General features: G+C 58.8%; 1 long non-coding RNA gene across 2 annotated transcripts; it reads left to right on the top strand.

Annotated features, from left to right (window-relative positions):
* Nucleotides 1-841: 841 nt before the first annotated feature.
* LOC139704594 (uncharacterized) lies at nt 842-5726 on the top strand. 2 transcript variants are annotated; one of them, XR_011706470.1, is made up of 4 exons: nt 842-3085; nt 3653-3770; nt 4534-4750; nt 5668-5726. It is a non-coding gene; the product is annotated as an uncharacterized lncRNA (long non-coding RNA). The 2 variants fall into 2 exon arrangements; XR_011706469.1 differs by having other exon boundaries at nt 842-3770.
* The last annotated feature ends 1639 nt before the right edge of the window (nt 5727-7365 follow it).

Genomic DNA, 7365 nt, shown 5'->3' with positions numbered 1-7365 from the left:
CAGCATGAAGGCCAGGGGGCTGGACCCTGGTGAGGGAGAGGGAGAGAGCTCAGGAGATGAAGCAGGAGATGCGATCGGGTCGGAGCACGTCAGATTCCCGGGGCACAGAACTGGGGTTCTATGATCAGGAGGTGGCACGATCTGATTTAAAGACCCTTCTGGTCCTAGAGGGTGGATGAATTAGGAACAGGGTTAGAAGCAGGGAGGCCAGGAAGGAGGCTGAGCTAGTCCCAGGAAAGCCATGGGCACTCACTGAATTCCCCAAACTCAGTGGAACACCCCGTGGGGCCGAGGCAAGGCACAGGGAGGTCTCACTCCCCAGCCCAAGGATCCCAGCGGGAGGAGCAGGCGTCAGGGATGCAGGATGCGGGCACAGCAGGTGCCTGAGGGACATCCCCTGGAAGCATTCCCTGGATTACAAAGCTCAGAGGCCCAGCACGAAGATGAGGCAGGAGAGAAAAACTCAAGAATCTTCATTGTGTGAGCAGTCACTGAGCCTGTGGGCAGAGAGGGGCTGGAGGGAGACACCAGGAGGGCTAAGACAGGGTCCTGGGAAGGAGGGATGGGCCCTGCCTTCTGCTGGGTGGCAGGTGTGCCAGGCACTGCGTGAGGGAAGCTGGGGGCAGGGGACATGGTCAGGCTCAGAGGATGGAAGTCAAGGGCTCATCTGGAGCATGTTAAATTTGAATGGCCCATTGCTAGGTCCCCCATAAGCTTATGCATTAGACAATGCCAGAATGAGAGGCTTAACCTGATAAATGGATTAGTCAACTGATATGGATGAACTGGGCAGTGACTGCAGGCAGGTAGGGCATGACCGGAGGAAAGAGGTCACGGGGTTTACATTTTGTCCCTGGTGGGCAGAGCTCCCTGTCTCTTTTTCTCTCTCTCTCTTCTTCTTCCTGATCGGCATGTTCTGAGCTGGTTTCGTCCACCAAGCCTTCCGCCATGATGTCCTGGGCCCAGAGCGATGGAGTCAGATGTCTAGGGACCGAGACCTCTGAAACCATGAGTCCCAAATAAAATTTTCCTCCTGTAAAATTGTTCTTTTCTGATCTTCCGGTCACAGTGGTGAAAGGCTGATGTAAACACTCCTTCACGTCCACGTGCAAATGTCCAGAGGACAGTTGGACACAAAGTCTGGGGGTCAGGCCTAGCTGGAAGCCACCCATGCAAAACTTGCTGGGTTTCAAGTCACAGGACTGGTCAATCAAGAGTCCCAAGAAAGAAAAGGCAGAGATAGACAGAAAGGACAGGCAGACTGAGCCTCCGACTCTCTCAACAACACCTGGAAGACATTCTTCAGCTTTCCTTTCGGCCATGATGGAAAGACGTGGGGAGACATGAAGAGGGCTACCCTGGGAACCGAGAACACTGAAACGCTTCAGAATGTCCACATAAGACGAGGACCACAGAGTGAAGCATCCATTAGCTGGTCCAATGGTGCACGCCCATGGTCCTAGCTACTCGGAGACTGAGGCAGGAGGATCCCAAGTTCAAGGCCCAGCCTGGCAACTTAGTGGGACCCGGTCTCAAAATAAAAAAATAAAAGGAGGACTGGGGATGTAGCTCCGTGGGAGAGCACCCCTGGGTTCAACCCCCAGTACTGCAGAAAAAGGAAAAAAAAAAAAACTCCTTTCAGTGTGCACCATGGAGGTCACCGAGCCTTGACGGGGAGGGAGTCTGCGTAGAGGACGCAGGTGGAGGGAGAAATGGTGCTGCAAGGCAGGGGCAAGTCTCCCAGGCTTTTCTGCGTAGCTGGAAGAGAAACAGAGTCAGGAGGAAACTTCCTCCAAGATGGGAGAGATCTGCACCCTCGCTGCAAAGATCCAAGACTTTCTCCCAGTGTAGCCATCCTTCAGAACGTCCAAGAAGGCTCGTCCTGCAGACAGGAGTGGGTGGGAGGGAAGCAGAGAGGAGAGGAGGAGGAGGCCCCCCACCGGCCACCATTCATCCGTTCAACAAGTCCCTAATAACGCTTCCCATTTAATCTCTAATAACAGCCCAGCCGGAACAGCTTTTCAAGATTGGACTAATCCTGAGACTCCCCACGAGGAGCATGTTGTCACCAGCTTCGTTTACAGTTTACAGACTTTGGAAGGTTACAGGTGTCTGAGCAAGAGTGGAGGGTGAGGGTGGAGGAGGAGCTGGGGTTGCCCCCCCACGGCGGCGGGAGAGTCCACAGGAGTGGGGGGGGCAGGAGCAGGAGGAGGACGTGACTGGGGTTCTGGCTGCAGCCTCAGGGGGCGGTGACACTCAGCGCCAATGAGGACAGGAGAACCGGGGGCTACAGAGCCTGGGGCTGGGCTGGAGGCAATGGAGAGGAGCCTGAGGTCTTCATCCCTGAGGTCTCACAGCACTTAGGGAGCAGCTGCCCAGTGAGGAGGCTCAGGATGGGGCCCAGGGGCCCATGGCAGGGCAAGAAATGCAGAAAAGAAAGAGACTCGTCGGCCCTGGAGAAAGGCTGAACAATCTATTCCGTATCATAAGCCCCATAGTTTCCTGGAGGCAAACGGTCTGGGTTCACTTCCCACCTCCCCTACTTACTTGCTGTGTGACCTGGGACAAGTCATTTAACCTCTCTGAGCTGCGGTTTCCCTGCATATAAAACAGAGACAGTAATAGTCTTCATGACCATCGCAGACACCCATAAGGCACTTGGGACGTTTCTGGCATGTAGTAAGCCCTGTGTAAGAATTAGTCATCCTCACGGCTGTGATGTCTTGCTCTGCCCTCAGCACCTGCTGCCTTTAGAAAGGCCAGGGCCTCTGAGATTCACTTTACAGGCCCCACTGTGGAAGAGCCCAGAGAGGGAGCCGCTTACTGACGGGATCCGAGAGGCTAAGGCAAGGAGGGGCCATGTGAACTGGGCCTTGAAGGATGCCGAGGAGTGTCCAGGTGGAACAGACGATTTATTTATCCATCCAGCCACTCTCCAGGGTCCCCGAGTGCCTGCCTCTGCCCAGGATGTGCCTCTGCCTCTGGGCTGGATGTGAGGCCCAGTCTCCAGAAAGAACCCGTGCCCACCCAGCCCCTGCCCTGCCCCTCTGGCCCTCCACGGGTTCCCTCTGGAGGCTACGTCTGGGTGAGCCGCCTCCTTCCCTCCTCCCCAGCTGCACCCGGCCCCTCTGTACCACCTTCTTCACTTGCCGCTGCACTCTACCCACACTCTACCGCTGTGACAGGACCACTCCCTGTCCACGGCCCTGGCCAGCTCCCGTGCCCCTGACATCAAGCCCAGAGTCCCTCGCGGCTGCTGCATCTTGTCCTGACGTTGGCCCAGGCTCCCCTCTCAGAGCACAGGGCACACCCCTCCTCTGGCCTCTCCCCAGCTATGTCACCTACACCACGCCCTGAGTGTCTCCTTCTGTGTCCCCGAGTCTCTCTGAGCACCCTGACTCACCCCATAGCTCCACCCCGATCCTCGCCCTGTCTCCGCCTCTTTCCAGGACGCCCCTGCCCTCTGGGGGTCTCCATCTCTGCCTCCCTCTCCTCCCAGCACCTGAGGCCATTTGCCAGGCGTCGCAGCTGGCCTGCTCCCGGTGCGGCCCCTCAGGGTCCCCTGCGAGCCCCAGTCTGTGCCGGCCGGGTCTGCCCAGCAAGGGTCTTTCTCTCCCACCCCTGGGACCTGTGCCTTCTCTTCTCACTGCAGGTCTCTGGAGTCGATTCACTGTCCCTCCACCCATGGTCAGTCCTGCTGCTCACCTGTGTGCGGGGGCTCCTGTGTCCACGCGGCCTCCACCTGTCCCTCCCTCGGCCTGCCCAGCCAGGTCTGCGCACAAGTCGCTTTGAGTGGCCCATTCGGGGGCTGGGGAGGTGCTGGGGATGTGGCCACAGACACTTGAGCCTCATCTGTGAGGTTAGACAGTGAAAAGAGCCACCGCCCAGCCAGAGCCACGGCTCGCGCCACACACCAGGCCCCCCTCTGAGTCCTGCATGTGCCTGCTCCAATCTCACTGTGGCCAGTGAGAGGGGCACCATCCAGACAGCAGGGAACTGAGGCCCCCCGGCAACGCCCCTCCTGTGCGACCACAGCTGGTTCTGGGTCACTGTAGGCTGAGACGTCATGACAGCACGAGACCCTCACAGTCACCCTTCCCTCTGATCACTGTCCCTCCCACACCACCACCCACCACCCCATGGCTCCCACTGAGGTCTGGAAACCTCCAAGACTACGCCAGGGTTGGGAGGGCACCAACGGAGACCAGGCCAGGATAAGGGGAAAGAGAGGACAGGGACTTCAGGGAGGTGTTCTGGGGACAGAGTGGCAGGAAGCAGTGCTGCTCAAGCCTAGGGGGCGGAAGACAGAGGTCAGGCAGGGCCCCAGGTGCCTCAGCCCTCAGGGGCCAGGGACAGGGGTCCGTGAGGGTGGAGAGCCCCACTGGGGTGGGGGGAGATGGGCCTAGAGCGAAGCCACTGAGACCAGCGTGGGGGAGGGGAGACACACAGGGCCACCCAGCTGCAGGGCCAGCACCTGTGCACGCCTGTGAGCCAAGGCGGTTAGTCTCAAAGCGCTTATTGTTCACTTTGCAGGTGAAGACGGCTCCGGGAACGACGTTTGCCTAAGGACTGTGGCAAGATTTGAGCCATGGGCTTGTCTACTGTGTCAGGGTGACAGGCCGAGGCGCAGGGACAGTCAGACATGCAGGGACCAAGCCCAGCTTCCCAAAGGGGCAGGCGGGGTCCAGACTGCCCCACTCCTGCCCCCCACGAGCCTCGAACCTGGAACCTTCCAGCAGCCCGGGGTGAGGCAAGTGTGAAGCCCCTCCACCCAGGACCTGGTCCCCTGTCCACCCCCAGCTCCCAGCCCACAGGGAAGCACTGCAGAGCCCCGTCCTGTGTACCCCGGGGGGCCGTGCCCTCCACCCCAGCCCCAGCGCCCTTATCCTCTTGTCTGTCCCTAAGAACTGAGAACAAAGGTGGGACAGCACAAGGGACTGGGGGACTTAAGCCCATGTCCCTGCGTCCAGAGGGAGGGGCGGGAGAGAGAGGGGAGGGAGGAGGGGTCTTTCTTCCCCTCCAGTTATTTCTTTCTGCTCAGGATCTCTGTTCAGCCCCCCAGTTCACACAGCCCGGGGAGAGGGATATCGGATGGACAGAGCTTTCAGACAAAGCCCGTCAGACAGGCTGACAAGATGCACGGGGCAGCCCAAGCAGGGTCCCCAAGTGCTGTTGAGGAATGAATAAGCGAGAAGAGAGTGAAACGGAATCCACAAAGGCGCCCATGGAGAAAGGAGAGATGCACAGATACAAAAAGAGATGGTGCCCAGTCCCCAATGTCCCCGTCCCCGCGGCCCCTTTCTCTGCGTCTGGGAGGTGGGATTGCAGGGATTTTATCTTACATTCCTCTGCACATGCATCTGGGCCTTCTCGGCCTGCTCTGCAGCCAACGTGTCCTCCATGGGAAGCTGCAGGAAAACAATAAGTGTCATTTCTAAAAGAACGAAGTTGTCCACGCAGGGAACAAAGCCCAGCCGGCTGCAGAGGAGCGCCCGACACACTCACTCCGCCACGCAGCTCCTTTCTTTAGGCTCCAGCATGAGCAGGGACAGGGGATTCCAGAAATCTCCAAGGGAGAAAAGGAGAGAGAAGAGGAGAGAGGATAAGCGGACCGAGGGCTAGAGACCCACCGACGCTCCCCCCCCCCCCCCCCCCCCCCCCCCGCAGGGCCGGGCCTGGCGTCAGCAAGGACACCGCTGGGCTCCCCACCCGGCGGCGGCGATGGCACTTTCTTATTACAGAGGTAATAGAGCTTCCTGAGCCAGAGCCAACAACTTGGGGGAAATGATGCTCTGTTGTTTTGAATGAGCAGAACTTATGAATGGGAGTGCCCCTTGGATAGCAGAGAGGCGACACAGGGGGGACACGCGGCAGCAGGAAGCATGTGGGGGACACGCGTGTGCACACGGGCGAGGCAAAGGCAAGGTGGCAATTCAAAGGCTGCAGGGACAGGGAGGTGGGAAGGGCAGGCAAACAGGCCGACAGCTACCGAGAAGCAAGGCATGGCTTCAGAGTGAGACCTGAACAAATCGAGAGTGACCTATGGAGGCGGGCGGAGCCTCAGGTGAGAGCAGGGCCCAAGAGCCCAGAGAGGCGCCAAGGAGACCAGAGAGAGAGGACAGAGACGGGGACAGAGACTCCCCAAGAGAAGCAGAGAGGGCAGCGAGGAGCCCAGGCAGGAGCAGGGGCAAGCACAGGTGGAGGCCCAGGGTGCACACTACTGAGGGTCCACCCAGCACGACCTAAGGGGCCCCTCCTTTGGGGAAAAGCGACTCTTGGGGACATCTATTGTTTTCTGTGTGCTTCTCTGTATTTTCTAAGCGTTCATGAAGATGGATGCCTTGCTTTTAGAATCAAGAAAACCCACGTGCCTGGAAAGGAAAGAGAAGAGAAAGAAAAATGGTGCAGGGTGAAGGGAGATGAGGCTACAGAGGAGGCCGTCAGACAGACAGACAGACAGACACACACACACACACACACACACACACACACACACACACACGAGCAGAGAGGACACTTGCAAGGGAGAGCAGCAAAGAAGGTGGGAGGTGGTAGACAGGCCCTGAACCCCAGATTCCAACATGCCCACTCTCACTCAGGAGGTGGGGGTGCGCTTATTTTTATGTATTTATTTATTTTTATTTATTTTTATGTGGTGCTGAGGATCGAACCCAGTGCCTCACGTGTGTGGGGCAAGTGCTCTGCCCTGAGCCACAGCTCTAACCCCGGGGAGAGGGGATGCGATTATTAATCACTTGTTGTATGCAGGCTCTGGGTTAGGTTGAGGGCTCGGCCTGCTCCCTAGGAGGCTTCCTCAATCGGGGTGTCAAATCAGGGCTGAACCGGAGGCCCAGACAGGGCAGGGCTCTCCGTGAGGAAAGTCCCAGAGCCAGAGCACAAAGTGGGGGTCCTGGGGGCCACAGGAGGGTGGAGAGGGAAGCGGGATGTGGGGAGGGGGGCTGTTTGCCAGGCAGAGGACAAAGGCCTGGAGGAGCAGGTGCACATGTGACAGGGAGGAGACAAAGAAATACACAGGCAGACGGAGAGAGGACCGGCAGGGATGAGCGGGAGCCCGTGCACCCGGAAGGTGCCCTCTTCCCTGCACGGAGCGGGGGAGGGGCGGGGAGCTGACAGCTGAGGCCCGTGGATTCGGGGTGGGCTTGTTACTGAACCCCAGCAAGAGCAGAGACAGGGAGACCTCTGAAGAAGTTAACCGCCTCCTTCTGGGGAGGAACAGAGTGACCTGATGCTGGAGGTGGCCCGGGGAGGGACACAGGGGATGGAGAGGTGCTTACAGGACCCTCCGGGCACCTTCCTGGGGTGGCACACACACAGGCACACACAGACCCGGCACAGGTAACCAGG

The sequence above is a fragment of the Marmota flaviventris genome, chromosome 2, assembly GCF_047511675.1.
Source record: "Marmota flaviventris isolate mMarFla1 chromosome 2, mMarFla1.hap1, whole genome shotgun sequence".
NCBI lineage: Eukaryota > Metazoa > Chordata > Mammalia > Rodentia > Sciuridae > Marmota > Marmota flaviventris.
The sequence above is the reverse complement of the archived record's forward strand: the minus strand, read 5'-3'. Positions and strand labels throughout refer to the sequence as shown.